This window comes from Malurus melanocephalus, unplaced genomic scaffold (assembly GCF_030028575.1).
Source record: "Malurus melanocephalus ecotype Western Australia unplaced genomic scaffold, MMel_1.1 scaffold_315, whole genome shotgun sequence".
Lineage (NCBI taxonomy): Eukaryota > Metazoa > Chordata > Aves > Passeriformes > Maluridae > Malurus > Malurus melanocephalus.
The window spans coordinates 57501-78958 of NW_026623547.1; the positions used below are offsets into that span (position 1 = coordinate 57501).

At 35.9% G+C, this 21458-nt stretch overlaps 1 protein-coding gene across 3 annotated transcripts in view; it reads left to right on the forward strand.

Moving 5' to 3' along the window:
- TBC1D5 (TBC1 domain family member 5) overlaps positions 1-21458 on the forward strand; it is a 242886-nt gene that overhangs the window by 38667 nt on the left and 182761 nt on the right. The gene's annotated exons all lie outside the window — the stretch shown is intronic.

Here is a 21458-nt window from a genome sequence, read left to right on the forward strand (position 1 = left end):
AGTAGTTGTAGATAATAGGGAATTTTCCTGTAGCTTTTCCATATCTTGGGCTAACTTGCAGTAACATATAACATCTCTCCTTGTACAAATTACTGTAAACTAGTAAAGATCCCTACTGTTTCTGTTTTGTTTTGCTTCCTAAAGCCCCCTGCTGCTGTTGATTACACCTAGATCTGCTACTGATTGGAACTGTTAAAAGGCAAAGATAGTGTGGATGGTTTCTGAATCATTTAATTGTTGAACTAATAACATGTTTTCACTGGGATCTAATAAAACAGATCATATTAATAAGTGTGTATACTGTCCATGAAATTTCTGATTGCTTTTTCATAATTTTTGTAGATAAGAATGTAGGAGCCCCAAGCTTGGTTAGTTATGTTTTTGAATAATATTACTGGGTGTGGTTTCAAGAAATAAGGGGGAGCCTTCTTTCTTCTAACCTGCCTAAGATGGTCGTGCAATAGAGATATTTCTTTACTAGAGTGTATATATTTTTAGTGGTGTGTAAATGTTCTATGGGCATATTGAATTAAGTGGATAATTACACAGACAAGATATATTCAGTCTTATGTTAATGCTACTTTTTAATAGCTGTATAATACACACTTTGTGCACGTGAACCTTGAAAAATTGCTTTCCTAATACAGTAATGCTTGCCAAATAATGTCCAAAATTGGCCTAGGGCTATGTTGGCTTATCATGAAAGAGCCTATTCTCCTTCARTGGTCTGTCAGTGTCCATGCAACCTCTTACCTCTGGTTGAAAAGAAATGCATAAATACACACAAAGAAGTCCTAAAATGAAAAGAAGCCAAAATAGATCATTATTCGTGAAAGTTAAAATTTGAATTGGTGGCTTTCCTATAATCTCAGTTACATTATTTTTAATTTGTAATGTAAATAATCTTCAAGAATAAAGGTAAAATTAGTATTTRGGGAGARCAGRGAAAAGAAAGGAGAGAGGAGAAGGGAGGGAGTCTAAGGCTGAGTCAATGCCTTGTAAATCTGCAGCAAAACTGGTGATCCAATTCCAAGCATCCAGAAAATGATGCTGCAGATCAGCTCTTGTGCATCTTGGGGCAGGTGTTACACACAGTGGAGAYGTCTGCCATCCATTATGAATTCAAATTAGTTCACCCTCTTTCCAGGACTTCACCAAATTTCTTTCTCTTCCTGCATAAATATAATCCCTCCATGTGCTTTGGGTAAAGTAGCATTAGGGATCTGTGGAATCTGCAGTTTCCAAATTGTCCTGGTCTTGTCAATCTGATCAGCTAATCTCTTCTTTTCCCTGTCATACCTTTCTTCTCAGACAGATCTATGTCACCTACATTTTAAAATAAATGTTTTCATTTTACCATTTTGTATGCATTTGCCTCTGATAGTGAGGACAAATTGTGTTTTCACCCATATTGCTTTTTTGGCAGCCATTTTACTTTCCAGCCAGCTGAATGCTGTAGGATTTGAGTTCAGAAAAATGAAATTATTGTTCTTAACAAGTGGTTTCTGATAAATATTTTCTTCATTTCTGAAAGACATTATTATGTTCTGAYAGATAAGATCTTGCAATCTGTTCTTTTCTTGTGGCCTCTATAATACTAATTATCTTATAGTTAAAGAAATAGCATCATTTATCCAGCAAAGGTAGTATTTTACCAAATATTGTAATATATATATTGCATTAAAACACCTCATGTCCTCATATATCATGTTTCTTACTACTTAAAGAATGGGAGGAAGAAAAAGTTTGAAAAGTCATACTTTGTTAGTCTAAGAACATAGTGAGAGAAATGGAGAAAGCTGGTATCATGTGAACTAAAGTGCTTTTTAAAAAAATTATATACTTGATATATGGTTCAGGATTGATGCTGAAAGGTGTAGAGTTAATCTCAGTATTGAATAATGAAGATTGGTCATTTCTGTAGTGCTCACATACACAAGCACTGATCATGGAATGTAAAGAGTTTATTAAAMTTTTAAACTTTAATTATTGTATACATGTTCCCTACAAATTTTGGCTTTAAAAAATAGAAGGCAGCGTGATGCAACCTTCAATAATAAAGGAGCCAATAACCCATTTTGCACTCCAGCAGACTTTTAGTTCCTTTGACCAACTATCCACCTTCATTATTTAATTAAAAAGGAACAAAATCAAATTCTAGTGTTGTATATTAAAAAAAAAATCTATTTATCACAAGCAGAACTTYTGTTTTTCTCTACTTTCTAAAAAGACAAATGCATTAGTGTAGTGCTCATTTAATGGACTAACTGCTCACWGGATCTGTTTCTTTTCTTTAGCCTGGGTTAATTCATTGATTTTATTTTTGCAGAGATTATTTAAGAGATTATATGTAGAGATTATATGAGACTTGCAGGGGCTGAGAATTTTGAACCATATATTGTAGATAACAGGAAAAATGGATTCAGTTTTTTAACTGAGATAAAAGATTGGAAAAATGGATTTCTGTGGAGTTTTCATTGACAAGTAAGTTTGTGTCAGTCACTCTGTTTAAAATTGGAAAAGTATTTTTGTAAACTACTTTCACTTTTAATTAYACCTGCTGGTTCTTTAAAGGCCAGTGTTTGTTCTTACAGATGATTCCTTCTAGAAAACTCTGCAGCTGGAATTTAGTTTCACTGGTGTTAAATACAGTGTAATTTATCTCTGAACYCACTGTATTGATAATGTGCACTAGGTTATTAGTAGAATTATTTTGAACTGAACCTTGAAAAAGAACAGGTATGGCTGTTTGTATGGGGTGTCTGTTCTTTTCATATAAAGTATTAAAAAAATCCAGGTCAAACAAGAAAAAAACTGCAGCAGAAAACCCCAAACTACATAATAACACACACCCCTCAGAAAAAAAAAATAAAAAACCAAACAGGAAAAAAACCTCCAGCACACTGTAATTATTTCATGCTTGATGCCATTTAGAATGTTAAWTTTTTTTTTCTTTCTATCTTGCCTCATAGTTTGTTATAGTACATTAAAGTCTTGCAAGGGATGTATAACTGCATACTAAAATCTAACAGGAGTGCTCACTGGAAGCTCTCGTGATGATTTTCAGAAAGCTTGTGCGTAAGCTTTCCAGGTGCAGGGAAGCAAAGGGAGACCCTTTGTGCYTCTGCAGAGCACTGTAGCATCCTTTACCTTAACCCCTGGCAGCATCACCTCCATTTCTTTGGCTTGTCATCAGCATCTCTAACAGAGTAAAACTCCAATGCATGTAGCAAGAAACGAAGCGTGTAGGGGAAAAACATAAAGGTTCTTGACTGAAATAGTTCTTTAACTTATTAACAGACAAGTGTGCATGTCAGACAAACACACTTGTTTGCTGGGAGTATATGCAATAGCTGATGGGTAAAGAAACAGAAACCTTAATGGCTGCTTGTGTTTAGGTCACTGTTCATTCATTCATTTGTTGCTGGAGCTATGAACTATTCATATGTTGCCACAGTATGTTACTTACACACGACTGGTGGTGAAGGAAGTAAGAGCTAAGATGCTTCACAGACATCGACATCGKGGGGATTAACATGTCTGCTTCATTAATATATATGTGCATGCATTAATGTTGAAGTATTGAAACTGTTTCAAATGAAATTAAAAACTATCTTTTGAGGTCTGCTACAGTCCTTAGAAACATTTTAGATTTTGGCATCAGCCTTACCGGTTTCTCAACCATTTTACTTTTACTTTGCCAGTGGGGATACAAGTGCAGACAGAGTGCTCATCGCTTGCCTGCTGCCTGGTTTTCTGTTGTTTTTCCTTAGCTAGGTCTGCTCTCTGTACTTGCTAGCCATCATTAAGCATATATGAATCCCTGTGGAGTGGCAGGCATGGATTCTGTGAGTGACATTTCTGGCAGCATTTTCCTTGTATATGGCACCAGGCCTGATTTTCTGAAATTTTAAGCATCTATGATCCCCATTCGCTTCTGCTGAAGCTGTAGGTACTCTGTCCTTTTGGAAAGCRTACTGCTCAGTGCTAAATCTCAGGCAGTTAAGAGATGAGAAAGTCCTGGAAACTTACAAAACGCTCATGTGACAGCCGGTTCTGTATAGCAGCAATATCGCCTGTGTGAAGGCATTGCCTCTCCTCCTGTATTATTGCAGATCCAATAATCTGCCCCTGTGAAACTAGGTTTGGAGATCAGTAGTGAATTGTTTAGTAATGTTTATTGGAGCTCTTTAAAATATATTTGCAATGTATAAAACACTTTGATATATAGAAGCTCACATCCTAATAAGATTACATTAAGTATCCTAATAAGATCAAGGCTTGAAATTATGTTTTTCCGGATTTGAGTGATATAAATTAATTTTAGTTTAAACCAGTGTCAGTGTTCTTAGATGTTTGTTATAAATACTCTGTTTGCAGTTTATGTGGGTCTGCATTTAGATAAAAAAAATCAATTCTCCTATTAACACAAGAAGCATTTTCACTTCCTCTCCTTCCAGTATGCTGCAGCTACAGATTATCAAGGCAATGCTGTAATTATTAAACCAAACCAGTGAATTATAGAGAGAACAACAGTGGCTGATCACTGAACTCTGTTGGCACTGGCCTTTCACTTCTCATTTAAGTCTAGCCTACTATATAAAATGAATTCATTATTGTCAGTTTAGATCCCTTGTGGAAGCTAATCCACATCATAAAGCCTTTCTACATAAAAGTGAATTCTCTTTAGGAAGACCTTACAAGTTGTGCAAGAAACTTCCAGTRCAGACTAAATTAATTGTTACTTATAATAACAGACTACCAGGGTGAAATGTCAGATTAGTTCAAAAGGAACCCCACAGTCATAGCTCTGCTATGAATGACTACTSTTGGTCAGAAGTCTATTCCATCTCTCATTTTTTTGCTATTTCTRATTTCTCTGTAACCTATTGACCAAAAGTATGGGTCTAAAGGACTAACTCAGTCTTTATTTCTTGTAGTTTTCAGTGTTAAAACTTGATGCATAATGTCAGGGGAGAGGCTTGACTAGTTTCAGTATCATGTAATTCCTCTTCTCYTTTTATGGTCTGGTTGGAGATAATCTTTTGGACTTCGATAAATTGTCCTGCGGGTGTGCCATACTGGGTAAATGTATTAGTGGGTTTTTGCAACCTTTTAATTCACAGAAAGGTAAAGATATCTCCTATTAGTGAAATTTAGTTTACTGGCCTGGCCCGGTAACATTTCAAGTGCAGAACGCAAATGTAACAACTCTAGAGAATGTCTGTTCCAGTTTTATGCTTAAATGCTGAAGTTTTATGTGCAGTATAATAGCAGGGATGAGTTGATTCATTGCGTTTACCAGCGACTGCCTCAGATTTCCTTTTGTCCTGTCCAAATACAGCTGAGTCTGTTTTTATGGATACCTCAGCATAAGGAAAAACAGTACATATCATTGTCCACTTGACATGAAGCAGTGGACACAGTGTAAAATTATTTCTGTACTTGGATTTCTCCAGTGTCAGGCATGGAGCTTGTCAAGTTCTTTACTACTTTGTTTGCTTAAGGACTTTATCTTGAGCTGTGGAGCAAGCATAGTAATGACCTTCAAATTCGATTATCCAGTATTCATTTTACASTGTAAGCTAGAAAATTCACTTCAGTTTCAGTACTCCACCTGACTCTTTATCAAGTGAACAATTTGTGGTAAATTATTTGGTGGATTTGTTATTTGTTTCTTTTAAAAATTGTTTCTCTTACAGTGTGCAAGAAGCATTTTAATTCTTTTTTTTTTTTCTTTGTAAGAGGCTAAGAATGTTAGCATCCTTGTCTCTATAAACATATTTAAAATTTCAGGGCGAGTTTAAATATTTATGAAAATATAAAAGGTAACTTAAAAATAATACATTTCTCTTAGAAACTGTTGGCCAGAACTTATCTGCACACAAATTACTTTTGGGAAAAGAGAGGAGCATACTTAAAGTCAGTTTTAATATTTTTAATGGTTTTCACTTTTTACTTTGCAGATTATATAAAGCCTTCAAATATTAATATATATTCAAGATTAGGGATTTATAGGCTTCTWTCGTTTACTATACATTGCTTGTCTGTGAAATTTTCATGGTCTCCTGATTCTTCTGAATCATAGTTATTGTGCATGGAGATAGACAGCTGATGCTACTGATAACTTTTGATCAYATAAATCAGTGAAACTCTTGGCCTGAAGATAGCAAAAGCCATTCATTTCTTTATAAATAGCCTACAACTGAAAAGCATGTATGCTGCAGGAAAAAGACCACCTTTTTTTCTATTGGTCATGGTTATTGATGCTCTGACATTCARAACATGCTAACTTTAAAAGCTTGGTTTTCTGAGATATTTATGTTCTTTTTGAAACAAGCACAGTATTTCACATGGACAATATATCTGCTATATGTAATATATCTGAAAAAGGGTGGAATCATTTCATCATTACATGATTTGGATGGGGTTGTTTTTAAAGAATATCWATGGTTTATCTATGTCATTTAATTGCTGATCTCATATGTATGTAAAAAAATAATTTAGGTTTCTTTATTACTCTTCTTAGAAGTGCATGATGCAAATGACTGAACTGTGTTCCCATATCCTGTAATGATGCTCTTGTGGGATTTTTCACTGACACTTTGGAAAAGACGTAATTGTTATTCCACCCTTTCTTATCTTTGWCTGTGATGCAGGGCATTTCAGACAGAAACCTTTCATATCAGAAAACCATTCACAGAAAAGGTGGACATTCTGGAAAGCAATGTTACTTCACTTTCTGTATCTGGAGTATTTCTTATTTTCCTACGGTGCTACTTCCTTTAAATACAGACAGATTTTATTTTTTTTCCCCAGAAGTAGATACTTGATAGCTATCCCGCATGGAAAAAAATTCAAGGGTTTCAAGGAATAGCTGTAGCAATTGCAGGAGAAGTGTATAAATTACCATCTCTTTTGGGTTTTTTCCCCCTCTCAGTACAACTCTTACTATAATTAGCCAGCATTTAACAGCAAATGTTTGCTTTGGTTAAATTATTCAGAACATTTATTTTACTTGTCAAAGGTTAGATCAGGTTGTTGTTTGAACTGGTAATTAAATGCAGCCTAATACACTGTCATATTTATATGCACTATCAGCCCYGTTTCCTCCTTATTCTGTGTAATTTTGTAATGTTTGGGGCTGACATTTAGACTTCCAACTCAGATCTTGTTTTCTTGTACAGAAAGCTAAGATTYTACTTTTCTGTGTCATTGTACATGAATACGCTTAAGAAAATAAGAATTAGAGTTGTTTGGAATATTACAGCTATGGATTTCATTGTCATAAAATCAGTGAAGGCCCTTTGAATATTTTATTTGCATATTTCAGTAAGTCATTACACAGCATCTGGTATATATTAATTATTTTCCAGAGATTAATGTGAGGTGGACAAGTGCAGACGTCTCCTTTACTAATTGAATACCTACGAGTCACAGTAACATGCAGTATATTTAAATTACATTCCCAGATCTCTACCAGAAATATGCATAATASTGAAATACAGAAAGCTTCCTGAAATAGTTACACAGTGGACTCAGATGARCAAACAAAATTTAAAAGTCTCAGGGAAAAGACTCCTCATGGATCCAGTGCAGTGGCCCTTGCACGTGGACATTAGAGCACTGAGGCTGACTCTCCAAGTTGATAAAACAGAGGAGAGTTTAGAGTAGCCAGGATTCAGCACCTGCACTTCCTCATGACAAGTTCAGAAACTATTTTCCACTTGCTTGTATTTGACAGTCATTTAACTGAATTGTCATGTATATAACATGTCCATTCCTTTTTTACTTTCGTCATACATGTTTCACTCAAATGTGAAKGAAGAATAATTCAGAGGGCTTTTTCAGAAAATTTCTATGCTCATTGCATATGATACYGTTCACTATCTATAAAAGAAAGAAGGTTGGTGTCCAGTTAAAACACAAATAACAATAAAAGTGAATCATCAGCATTTGAGCAATGCTTTTTCCTACCTTGTTTAGACAAATATTTCTGCCTTTTTCAGTGCATTTGTGTGGCAGCTTTTTCTTCATGTAACTACTGAAGTGATATGTACACATTTCAGCCTACCTTATTTTTTAGCATTCTAAAACACTTTTTAAATCCTACCTATTGTACTTAATGTGTTGAAGGTGCAGGTTTGAAAGTCAGTTCTGTAAAATAAGAGCTACTCAGGGCCTTGTTAAGAAACAATTCATACTTAATGGTAGTGAAATCCAAATTTATCCACTGTCATGGCGATCACCCAGACAGTATTATGTAGTTGCAAAAACTGAGACAGGAATAAGGGCAAAACATATAAGCACTATCTTAGAAAGCCAAGATCCACACCTCAGCTTCTGCACATATGATCTCAGAGTAGCAGAATTGATTTTTTTAAAGCTGGGTTGGTTGCTTTTTTTTACCCTTTCCTCCCCCAACCATATTTTTTTTATAAAACTGGCATAGGCCATCACAGGCCACAAGGTAGAAAGATACAGTAAAAACAGAGTTAAAAGTGAAGCGTATTCTTGATTATAATTATAGCATTCCTAGCGTGACACTAAAGAAACTCGATGTATGGTGCTCAGTTTGTTATTTTGCAGCTTGTTAAATTTTTATACTTCATGGTTGTGGGAGGTAGCTAAAAACAAGAGAATATTCTGTGCTCTTAGAGAAATCATTTTGACCTCTAGGTAAAGTACATTTATTTGTGTATATATCATCTGAACTGTGAGCCGTTTTGATTGATGTAGTAGATTGCATATACATATGGCATAAAGAGGACCTGGGTTAGGGTAAAAGTTCTGGGCTCTTACATGATGGACTGTCTAAATATAAACTAGAATAAAAATGAGTAAATTGATTTTAAGTCRTACAGAAGTGCCATGTGTGAGTAAATCCTGGGATAGTTATGATGGATGGTGTGTGCCTTTTGTTCAGGAAAGTGACCTTTATTAATTAAATAATTGCTATATTACCAGAAGTATTCACACACACCTGTCACACCTAGGCTGGTATTAGTGGGGATGAAAATCAATGTACTGTTTCAGATGGTATCTTAAAGATCATTAATGCTATGGATCAGAAGAAGAGGTTTGACAGCATAGCACTTCCATGAAAGTAGGCATTTGTAGGGAACAATAGATTTAAAAGTTTAACATGTAGAGTCAGGGTATGGGTAAGGGCTAAAGCATTCTATCTGTGAACTGAGGAGCTCAGKGGTCAAATGATGCTTCAGCCATGAAAGAAAGAACCCAATAAAGTAAAAATCTCTGTTCTCTCCTGCACAGCTCTTGTAATCATTGCTACTGGCTTTGAGAATGCAAACAGTTTTAGTTAAAATACTGTTTTGTCACCTGTGTGACCTTTTGTAGGAAAGGCTGTGTATGTATCTTTGGAAGGTGAGTTCTCTTCCTTCATTAGCTGCTCCTGACATCAGTGCAGTGAGAGTGCTACACTAAATACAGAGGCAATCTGGCATTTAAAGGAGGCAAAGAAATACTCCTTCTAACAGGCTGACCTCACATAGATATACTAGATTACATTTGTTAGAAATAAATGTTTATGTTAAAAATACTGTGTTCCATTATTTGAATGTATAAASGGAGTCTTACGTGGGGTTCTTTGTCAGAAAAAAAAAAAGCTGACTTAGGGTAGTAAAGGAGTGGTTTTCTGTCTTTCTAAATAATTTTATTTCAATTATCTTTTGTGTTTTGACTTTAATTTCTGATAAGATGCCATCAAAACCTCTAAATTAAAACTGATGAATAAATAGTATTAGTWATCTGGGTTTGTTGTATTCAGTAGTCTGCTTATAAGTGTGGCTGCTAAAACAGAACAGGATTTCCCTTTTTCTCCCCCAGCAAAGAACAGGAACTTCCAAAACACAGGAGTTTGGATGAGTAGGCAGAGGAACTGCTGCCTTCAAGCCTTCTTGGCAACAGGTGGAATTGTGATATGTGTTTGACAGAGAATAGTCATCTCAGCCAGGCAATCTTTGTCTGYTCCCCCTCTTTTGAAGAAGGATCTATACCCTTGGTCAACTTCTTCCTCCTCCTTTTCTATCAGGGAGCTRGGAACACCTGCTACTGCCATCTTCTGTCTTCCTTTTGGGAGAAAAAAATGAATAATACATGACCAMAACTTCAAAAGCAACTACTAATTTTAGGTGCCCCAAGACGCCTTACTATTAAGTAAGAAAGAAAAGTGAGAACAGATCACACCTATATTCTATACGCTTGGTTTCTTTCCATTTATTTCTGGATGGAGTTCAAAATTCTCATTTCATTCTTTTTAATGCACTGAGTGGTTCAGAGCCTGGCCGCCCTTAGGTCACTTCTCTGCCTCAACTAGGGCATTTCTCTATCTCAACGATTACAAGAAATGCAGCAACATAGCAAAAAGAACTTTATTTTTTCTAGGCTTTTGCATGTGGCCAGGTTGAGATCTATCATACAGTCTACGTCAGGAAAAGGAAATCTGAACCTTTTTGCAAAATGATCTTTCATCTGTTGGGGGAGAAAGAAATTAATAAATTTGATCAGGAGGACAGGAAAAGGAAAAAAAAAAATTGGAAAGAAGAATGTGAAAACAGCTATGTTGTCCAGGAGTATTTGGAATGCTTTCATCATTCAGATACTGGCATATTCTTAAAAAGTCATACTGGTCTGTCTAACACAGACAAGAAATCTATCTGAAAAGGCTTGCTAAAAACAATGAGAAAAATTTAATCAAGGCGGTTTCTAACCAAAGCTTGTTTACATCAGTTATATTTTTTTAATAAAATGGGCTTAAAAGCTTAGCCTCAAAGGTGTTATCAGCTTTCTGTGAGGTATRATGACAGCTGTTGTTCCAATACAATTCTTCAAATCTATTTGCTGTTTTGTGGGAATTCCAGTTTTTTTGTTGGCTACATACAACAAAACTTGTTATTCAGAGAGCACTGGGAGATCCAGTTCTGTTATAGTGGTTGGTGAATTAGAGAGAGCACTCAACTAAGCCTAACTTATTTAGGAGCCATCCATCTATTGTATTATCTAATAAAAATCAAAAAGCTTTAGAGAATGTGCCTGCTGTTCTGCTCTCATTCCCCAGAGCAGAAGAGCATATATAACTCTCAGGGCAGTGGATCTCTTCTTACACGTTGTCTACGTATCCTGCAAAACCATCCTTTTGTTTCTTGCTGTGTAGTATGATGCTAAAGCTTCTAAAAGAAAAGTAAACCCAGGACTTGGGGTAAAGAAAATAGAACTAGTTAGTGACATGCAAATTTACTGCCRAACCAAGAAGACCTTCTAATTGCAACTGACGTTTATGAATATTTCCTGCTTTTAGCAGTGTATTTTATTTTTATTTTATGAATTTGTATTGTTACTATAAATTTATGGTAAGCTTCTGCAGAATTAAATACTTTTTTAGTAGCCAAACTTCTGCTCATCTATAACCTTGCAAAGTACTGCTTTCCTACTTGCTAAGAGCTTCATCTGTTTCAGGTTTTGAGGTGGTACAGGCAGTGTGTTTGATGTACCATGCTGCTTGTGCTGGGGACTTCTGTGCCTGTGTTTTACATGCTCTGGCAAGCAGCAAGGACTGCCCAGAAAATATTTTAGGAGGAATGAATTCCTCTAAGTAGCAGTGCATTATAGAAATGATTGTGCTACAGGGGCTTTGTCAGCCTGGCTTCGATGTGTCTGAAAACTTCAGCAAGACCACTTGTTCCCTTGGGATTTTGATGTGCGTGTCCAGGAAAGCAGAGAACATTTCCTCCAGCTGCTCAGAAATTTTAATTGAAAATATAAGAGTAGGAAGAGAGACGAAAATAAGTTGTAACAGATAACACTGTATTAAAAGATCAAATTATTAAAGAAGGAACATTATTGCACTATAATTTCCTCCCATTTATAATGTTACAAACCTTGSCAGGAATTGTTACTAGGAGTTCCTGAATATCGGAAACAAAAGGGGTGCATTAGGATGTATTGAGCAGCAGAGTTCACTTTCTGCAAAAGGAAGAACCTTTTTTGTCATCTTTTTAGTGGCATGGAATACAGTGATATGTTCCTACCACAAAAACCCTGAGTGAAATGTGACTCATAGCAGGAGTGGTATCTTGATATAATGCCTTCATGCTAAGTTAGCAGGTTTCGTCCATACCTTATGTTTCCAAGTATTAGAGGTTTCCTTTGCTTGAGGTATTTTATTTCATTTCATTTAGGTRCTGCTGTTTGAAACTCACTACATCCATTGTACAGAAATACTGAGCCTGTAGAGGGGTTCTGAAATATCCTGCTTTTGTTATTGCTGGTGTGGCAAGGCTGAAGGGAAGCRATGTGAGCAGGCAGCACATGACAAATACGGGGCCTTACACAGACTGAGCTTTTGGATATGAGAGGGAGTATTCAACAGAAGAAGCTTCAGCATATTTTTTTTTTACCAGGGGTAGCTCTATTTTGAACCTTTTTTCCTCTGAGTATGACTTTTAGACATARGTAAGCCACCACTCCTGTTGGCAGAAGTAATGGAAAATCCTTTCATCTTGCAGACCTTGCACTGAGTTACATTTCACGTTTTCCTGGGTAATACTGATATGAAATCCCATGTCAGGACTGGATCACATAGATGAACATGGGTTAGGTCTCCTCATGTTATATAGAAACTTCATTGTATGATAGGAAACAAATTCTGCTTCTCTTTGCTCCTTTGAAAGYGCCTGTGAAATTCTTATATTCTTTAGCAAATGAGGTTTACACTAACTTTGTACCTCAGCATGATACCATGCTGCTTTAGCATCTGCATATCTAGAAGAGAAAACCAGAAGAGAAAGATTTGATRTAAATGCTTCTGTGCGTGTATGAACATGCTGGTGTTTCTATAAAAATTCTGTCAACCCCTGTGGGAAACTTTTTTCTAAAAATAGTGAAAGAATAAAGGCGGAATCCAAGATTAATTGCTTACTACTTTAAAGCTGTGATATCCTGGAAACTTATTTCGTTGAATACACTTTTAGTGTCTAAGCTAGTTACTATCATTTTGGGTAAGGCTGCAGGCTAAGCTGCCATTTTTTCCAGTTCACTGTTTTGATGATTTCTTTCAGTCTTGACGTTCTTTGGCCYTTTGAGTTACATATGTATTACTAAAACATAAAGTGTGTAGCATAGCATGGTGCCTGTGTGTTCCTGAAAGTAAAACTCTTAAATACTTAAAAGCATGCCATAAACAGCAGTAAACGGAAGAACAAAGCTTTAATATAAATTATATTGAACTGTTTTGTAAGCARATAGATAAAATACATTTCAAAATTAAAAAAAACAAGGAATTTCTTTCATTTAATGAGTTTCTAATTGTTTGAATCTTTTTAATATGAATAGGGGTTTTTTCACTTCTATTACTGTAAGAAAAGGGAGTCGCTTTGTAGTTGAATGATGTGGAGATTCGAATTTGTACTGCATTTTTCCTCTTCTCTTTCACTTTCTTTTCACTGAGGTAAAACATTGTTTCTTGCAGTCTTATGCCATAGGTCATGCCATATTTTCTAGGTTCTTAATAGGTCTTCTTGCTTCTCCCTGGACTGCAGCAGCTGGTCCTTGTCCTGTGCTGTCTGACTGAAGATGGATACAGTAATTCAGCTCAGGGCTTAGCAGTGTCAGATGAGGGGGCAGATTTGCACAGCTCATATTTATCAACTCTTCTCACTATGAGGAACCTTTATCTGAGACTTCAGTTGAAAGGAAGGAATGTAAAAATGCATCAATTTTCACATCTGGTGCTAAACATGTAGTTTCTGTGAGTGGAGAAATGTTTAGGGCAGAGGCTCTTTTAGCTGTTGACTTTGGATCTTTTTTGGTTTGCTGGTATTTCTTTTTGCAGTCAATGTTAGATCAAAGTTGTGTTCTCTTAACAGATTCACTGTGGATCTGTCACATAATCTGCTTTAAGAATAGCTAGAGTTCTTTGTTAAGGCTGTGGGGTTTGGGGGTTTCTTTGGGAAATTCAAACTGCAAAGTGTAGACTGGCTTTGGCTGGCTTTTTTGTCTGTTTTGTTTGGGGTTTTGGGTTTTTTTTGAGACCACTCTGAACTGCAGTATCAGGGTTTTAAGATGGTTGATGTCCTTTATACTTATACTTTCACTGTCACCATTTTCAATGCAGAAGAAAGAAATTATTTAACCATAAATGTCAGACTACACGGTTCAGAACATTATACCTTGAGAAAAATCATTGAGCAGGTTAAGAGGGGGCTTGTGGCCATTGAAAGGAGTGATCAACATGACATAAAGGTTTTAATATTCTCTGCATTATTCAAGTTTCTTTTCATTAGTCAAACTAGTGTTTCTTACAGAATMACATAATATCAAGAAAACTGAAAGCCAGCAAACGTGTGAACTTGWTCCTTGCTTGTAACAAATGGGTGGAAGATTTCCTATATTTGAAATTAATAGAATTTTATGTTTTTTATTTAAGAAACTTTTCTGTATTTTTTTTAAACTATCATGTGAATTATCAAGAGAATACACTGCCATAGTCCCAGGCTATTTGTGTTGTTTCTTATCCCTGACATTTTAATTCACTACTGAATTTATACTTTGCATGTTTAAGTGCTGGTAAGACATGAAAGTTGTAGGGTTAAAACTGTAGACAGTGCTTTAAAGCTCCTATGATAATTGTTCTTAGGTATGTATTCCTTTACTATGGCTCTCGAGACAACTATTTAATAGACAACATTTGAATAATACAAATGTGCGGTTGGTAAAAATGGATTAGGGTTTCAGGGTGGTACCAATGGGTGATATTTAATATTGAATGACATGTATTAAGACAAATGCTTTTATATATAATTTATTTGGCATTGTAAATGCATTTATCTTGTGAGATACAGACTCCCTGTTGCCACATGAAGTATTCTGGAAAGGTTTGGAGTAAATAAATAATAAAACCACTTTGATATACAATCTAACAATATTAAATATTAAGACTTTCACATGATTGATTTTAATACTTAATTAACTTATTTAAAGTCCAATGTAACTCTGTTTTTGTATTAGAAATCAGACAGGCAGAAGTTAAAATGCAGGAAATGTTATTAAATGGGACAAAATTAATTGCATTTCATGACCATCAGRCTCACTGGCTGTTAACCTGTCCATCAGTGGCATGATCTTGTTTGTTTTGTTCCGCATCCCAGCTGATGTTAATGTTACTCTTCTCTAACATCTCAGACCATTTTTTATGTTTGCATCATTCTATTTTAATGATACATAATCTGATACATTTTATAAAAGAAAACAGACTTGCTTTATGCTATCCAAAGTTTGTCAAATTGTGCACTTTTCTTCTGACTTAGAAACTGTTCTTCCCCAGGCACGTTTCTTCAGTGGGTGGTGGCAACCTATGGAAGTGGCTGAGTAGGAATCTTAGCTGGTTTTGAGCTGYTCTGCGTGTAGGAGGGTTGTTTGGGTTTGGTGGGGTTTTTTGGCAGTTTTTCTCTTGGAGGCMCTGGAACTAGTATCTCCTGGATTTAAATGGAGATGGTGGTAGTAAAGGACTCAAGTGATGGAGAGCAGAAGCTCAGAGTGCTGTGAGATAAATGGGCTCTGTGGTCTGAGTAAAAACCACTCCTAGAGCAGAGAAGAAAGCAGTGATTATTAAAGGTAGGAACAGATTTTTCAAGAAATGCCTATTAATGAGTGTCCTGGTAAAATATCCAGCTTGAAACAGATCAAATGRTCCTCATTTCCTCATTTGCCAAAATTCATGCTCAGGACTGTCTTCTACTTGGCCCTCTAGTTAGCATGCTTTTTCTTTTTGGTTTTATTTTTTAATTCTTTGTTTAAGGGGAATAATTTAATTTGGCCAGTGTAAGAAAACCCATGATCTGGGACTGCTTCTAGATTACTTGGAAGACATCTGTGCTTCATTGCTTKAAAGAATCACAAGGCATGTTTATTCTCCTAATATTTTATTTCTTACCTACTTTAAAATCCTCTCTTCTGTGCTCTAACATGCTTGATTACTTCATAAGCCGCAAATGAGGGGCAGAGTTGTGAACCCTCATAACATGATGCTGTCAAACTTAACAAAACATGCATAAGACCATTACCACATCAGACATTTGCTTTTAGTCAGGTCATTTTAATCAATTTGACTTCACAGGGCAGCTAATTTATCACTTAGCTAAACAAGTATTTCCTCTACTTGTCATCAATTTAAGTAATTAAAATGGTAAACTTTGTTATATGGCATGAAATAAAGGCCCAGAGATAATTTGGGGAAGGTGGTTGATACAGTCTAATAGAATGAATGCTAAGTATTGTTTAAATACTTTGGTACGCTTCAGTGGTTTTCAGAAATGTCATATTCTGGTAGCTTTGCTGGTACTGATGGAAGCAGATTTTTATTTTTAGCATATCTGAGATTCAGCAGCATTGTTCAGCTTTGTCCTCAGAGTTAGTGGGTTCTCTTTTTCCTTTCTTTAAGCAYAAAACATTTTACCTGATTGGAGGTAAGAGGATGTCAGAGAGCAAAAGTGGGGCAAGTGCTGCAATTTGTGCAGTTCTTCATCCCTCATCCTCATCCAGTACCTCCCCAAGCCTGCAGTTCCTATCCTTCCATTTTACCACTGGGAGAAGGGAAGGAAGTGAAAATGATGTAAAAGCTTTGTCTAATTCTGTATCACCTACTCAGTTTCATCTTCAAAATACCCTTGGTGAGACTGATTATATTTTCTAATTTTGTCTGAACAATATGAATACTCTTCACTTCTTAAACATGAATTTTGATACATTTTGGTGGGTTTTGTGCTTTGAGTAAATAATTTTTCAACGTCCATGTAAACGGTGGTGATTAAGGGAAACATTTTAGGTAGGTTTAGCTTTTTTAATTTCAACTAATTTAGTCACTATTTCTGAAACAATGCTTTTGATCCATAAACTACTTGTTTGAATACTGAATATTTTTATTCAGTATYTGTGGCAAGTGAAGAGGTTAGTGAATGTCTTATGACATGAAATGAGGTACAGTATTCATGTTTAACTGTGCTGTGTTTCATTTATGAAATACTGGTTTATCAACATTTTTACATTAGGGTAGTCTTACCACTTGACCTCGTGGTAGTGAATAGTCTCACTGCTTAAAAACTGAAAGAATTTTTTTTTATTGCTAATTTAATTGTTTTTATTTTGAACTTTCCATCTTCTTAGTGAACATTGATTAGAATCAGTTTATTATATGAACATTTATTATCATCTTGTTACAGATGACTCTTCTGCCTTGTACAGTTCTGCGTACAAAACATGTTTTTGCAATTTTTTGCCCAGCTCTGGTCCAAAAATGATGGGTGCTCCACTGGCAGTACAGCTAATGATAGAAACATAWCTCCTTTAGACTTTTATCTTTGTCTTGTATTTCTATCTAGCTAGMTATGACTTATACATATTAATAGAAGATGAAGTTTGGCTGGATTGAGGCTGTTGACACTGACAGTCTGGAGAAGAAGTGATTTTTGGTTTTGCATGTTTTAAATGTAATTTTATTCAAGTATTCCAAACTCACAGGTCTGTATACAGGAAAAAGGGCAATGCTAACAAAACTATGATTGTATAAGACTTAGTTAAGGCTAAATGTGRTAGAAATCACATAATGTGTTAGAACAGCTAATAGGGAAGGCAAAATATTTGTAAACTCTTGGGTGAGTAAACCTTCTGATGGCTATAAAAGAAGCAGGCAACTTCCAAGTAAGTACTAAGTACTCAGTAAGAGTAAGTACCCAGTGAGAACAARTCCTCTGAGTTAGAATGGGTGTGTTAACTCAGACTATCTAATGCAACAAGTAGATTATCTCTGCTGTGTAGAAAGAGGTTGTTAGTTAGGCAGATGTCAGTTAAACATCAGTGAAGTTTGGGAACAGGTTGGTATTCTGTCGCCTGTGGGATATGGAGGAGGTCATGGGAGAAGGGATGATGTGCTATATGTAGGTATCTCCAGAGAGGCCTTTTATTTTCTGGTGGAGTTCTGTGTTGMGGTCCATAGGTCTGTCTCTTGAGGGATTTTGGGTCTCTATTGAGAACAGAGGTGATGAAAAGCTGCTTTCACAGAAAGGCAGACAGGATTCACCCCACTTGTGTTGGTCAGTGAGGAGCAAACCTGTGACACTGTCCGGAATGGCACATGAAGGCTCCCCGTGCTACTTAAGGACGGGATCCAGACAAAGAGTCTTTATGCCTGCCTTTTCCTTGTGCTCATGAGTGAATTAGCGTTTCTGCTAATTTCTCTGACTAGATAAATGTTTCATGCATAGCCTTAATTATTTTTTCATGTATATTATAGAATAGTTGAACTCTCAGTTGTGGGAAGCATGCSTGGTGTATGAGTTTTTTAGCCCTTCATCTTTGGAGGTTAAAAAACAAACGTACAAATAAGTAAAAGTGTCTCTTTGAGCTTTCACTGAGTTCTTAGGGTTAGCAAGTATCTAGTCTTGTAAGCCAATCCAATTCTGGAATTCATTCAGAGTTTTATAACATTTTTATTGTTTCACATTGAGAATGGTTTTAAAGTGCATCTTATTTAATATGGACAAAATGTTATAGGCCATTACAAATCAACCACAAACCTGTAAAGAATTAATCTGTCTCAGAGWAAGATCCCAAGTGTAATCATAATTGTTTTATAGTTCTCTTTGCTCTTTGTTAGAAGAGCAGAAAAKAACTTAAGTGTGAAACTGTGAAGAAAATTGCTTGGACTAAGGAGTSAAGACTAATCGGTAGTGATACTTTTTTAAACACTAATCATACGTATCTATAAACAAACTACTCTAACTGATTAAATCACTGTGTGGATATCAAAAGTAAAYCTATTCAGCTGCTTAAAACTGCTCTAACAGTCTGTAAAGTAAATTATGGTTCTTTTAGATTGTAAAGATATGACATTTGGGAAGTATTTAAATAAGAGGTGGATAAAGAAGAGAATATAGAAGAGCAAACTTATCAGGGTTAATTTGATACCATGTTGTGGATGTGAGACAGTGTAAGTCTGAACCATCCTGTGTCTTACCTGAGTGATGCTCCTAAAACCACAATGGCTGGTAAGGTCATTTTGTTCCTGGCTCTTGGTTTGAAAYACAATCAGGGTTGTGCTGTGGTCASATCATGTAGCAATGTCTGAAGGRCCATAAAAATAAAAAGTCAAACTTAAGCAGCACACTTTGAAATAAGCTTGTAATTTTTGTGAAAATAATACCAACAGATCAGTAGAAAGRTCTTTACAATGATATAGCAAAAGGAATAAGAGCAGCAACTAAAATTGCAGCAGGAGAAAACTACTTCTGCAAAGTTGGTAGGGGGTTGTGTTTTCTTTTTTTAAATAAATAATTCTAAGTTTTTCATTTATTTATTTATTAGATCAGGTATTCATAAACATCTCTATATTTTGTAGCCATAAGTCTGCAGGCAAACATGTTATTTAAAAGGCTTGCAAGTTTGTAGATATTTTTCTTCAAGATTCCATTTATGCAGTTTATTATAATTTAAAAATTACACGGGAAACACATGATGTGTAGGTACATTCATTGCATGTTTTGTTCAGCATAGTATAGAGTCATTCAAGGCACTTCTGTTTTAGTGGTGTGTTTTATCATATGACTGTAATAATTTGRCATAAAGGTGTACCCCTGCTCAAGKGRTAAGTCCTACCTTCCCTCACTTCCTGGCTCCTTGTTCCCAAGACCTTCAGATGTTCTCTCCTAGCTAAACAGAAGTGAGAGATGGTGTGATCATTTCAGCATCACAGTAACACATGTGCCAGGGCAAATAAAGGATAAAACCCTCAGGGACTATGGCTGAGAGAACATCCTTATGAAAACAGCCTGGGTGCATTGGTTTCAAGGAAATGCCTAATAGTGACCCAACTAGGTTTGTTTATTATTTAGGGGCTTTTTGGATTTTGGGGGGGKTTTTCCACATAATTCACTAGGAAAATTAGGAAGGTGTAAAATATAAAAAGGTCTTCAGAATCCTACTTCCCCTTCATTTATTGACAGTCAACAAAAGGTGTAAAACCTATGTGGTCAATGCCGTACCATCTAGGAGCCAAAGAAAGAGCATAATTGAAGTGATTTCAAATTGAAGTGATTTCAAATTCGTTAATATGCCAGTCCTGCAAGAGTAGATGCATACCTCTTTCTGTTTCTCTTTTTATATTTCTTTCTAAATATAATTTTCATTGGTGTTAGAAAGTTATGATACTTGTAAACAAAGCAGTTAAAGTAAGTGATATTTAAAACTCATCTGGCAGTCGTAGGTAGCTACTTAGTGTGCTTGGGCAAATCAAACCTATTTAGCTGGCTTAGGGTTTTTTTGTGTTGCAAGTTAATAAATTGCTGCACAGTRACTAAAATGCAGTCTTGACAAATGTACTCTTGCACTGTTAATGCACTGGAAAGGTCATTTCTCCTTCTTATGCACTGATCTTCACATCATCATCTTTTCACCCTTTTATTGGCATCCTTTTATTTGTTGCAGCCACTATTATCTTCCAGCGCTCCTCATGTGAACTTCTAACATAGTTCTTGTTCAGCTGCTTGYGAGTGATGTGAATGCCATTCAGGAGCCCGTGATGATGAATCCACATCATCGGCTTCCTAAGGTTTCAGTTTTGTGGTTACTCCCCTTTTGTCCTTCATTTTTTGAAGACATCTTTGTAAATGTTAGCCAGCTAGTTGATCATGCTAATTAAAATGCTTCTTTAAAATCACCTTTTAAAAAGCTATCATGCTTTAGGAATTGTGCTCTCCAGTTTAGTTTTTCCAGTAAAACCATTCCATGCCTTTGKCAGGATGGAGAGGAGAACTGGAGGCACAAAAGTTAAAGATCATGGGTTGAGATAAGAACAAATRGAAGCAGCAATGAGATAAKAAAAATRAACAATAATAGCAGCAATAGTAATGAAAGAGGGTACAACAAAAGAAATGTTCTTGCTCATTGCAGAAACCCCAACAGCACATAATACCTGACCACTACCTCCAGCTCAGAGCTGGAGTAACCCAACCTCTTCTGCCACGCTTACTAGACCTGAAAAAAACCCTTCTGGAAGACACTTGCTTCTTCCTGCCCTGCAATGACATGATGTGGTATAGAATAACCTCTGGGCCATAGCCATGCCRCCTCCTGGCTACTGCAAGACCCTGTTCTGGCCAGAACCAAGATGAAAGTCAATATAAGTCTTGTTAAAACTAAAATCATCTGTCATGTCAGTCAGTATTAACCATTCTCTTTTTGTGTGTCTGTCACTGTTATCTTATTTTCGACTTACGATTTCTAAAAAAGAAGTGGTTGAAAGGAAGGCTTTCTGGGAGAGGTGTTGGGTCCAAAAGATTGATGATGATGGGTCTTTCCTTGGTTTTCCTCTATAGTCTTCACTGTGCCCAAGAACTAGCATCAGTTCTCCTTGGAATCAGACTAAAGATGAGTAGAGAAAACTAGAA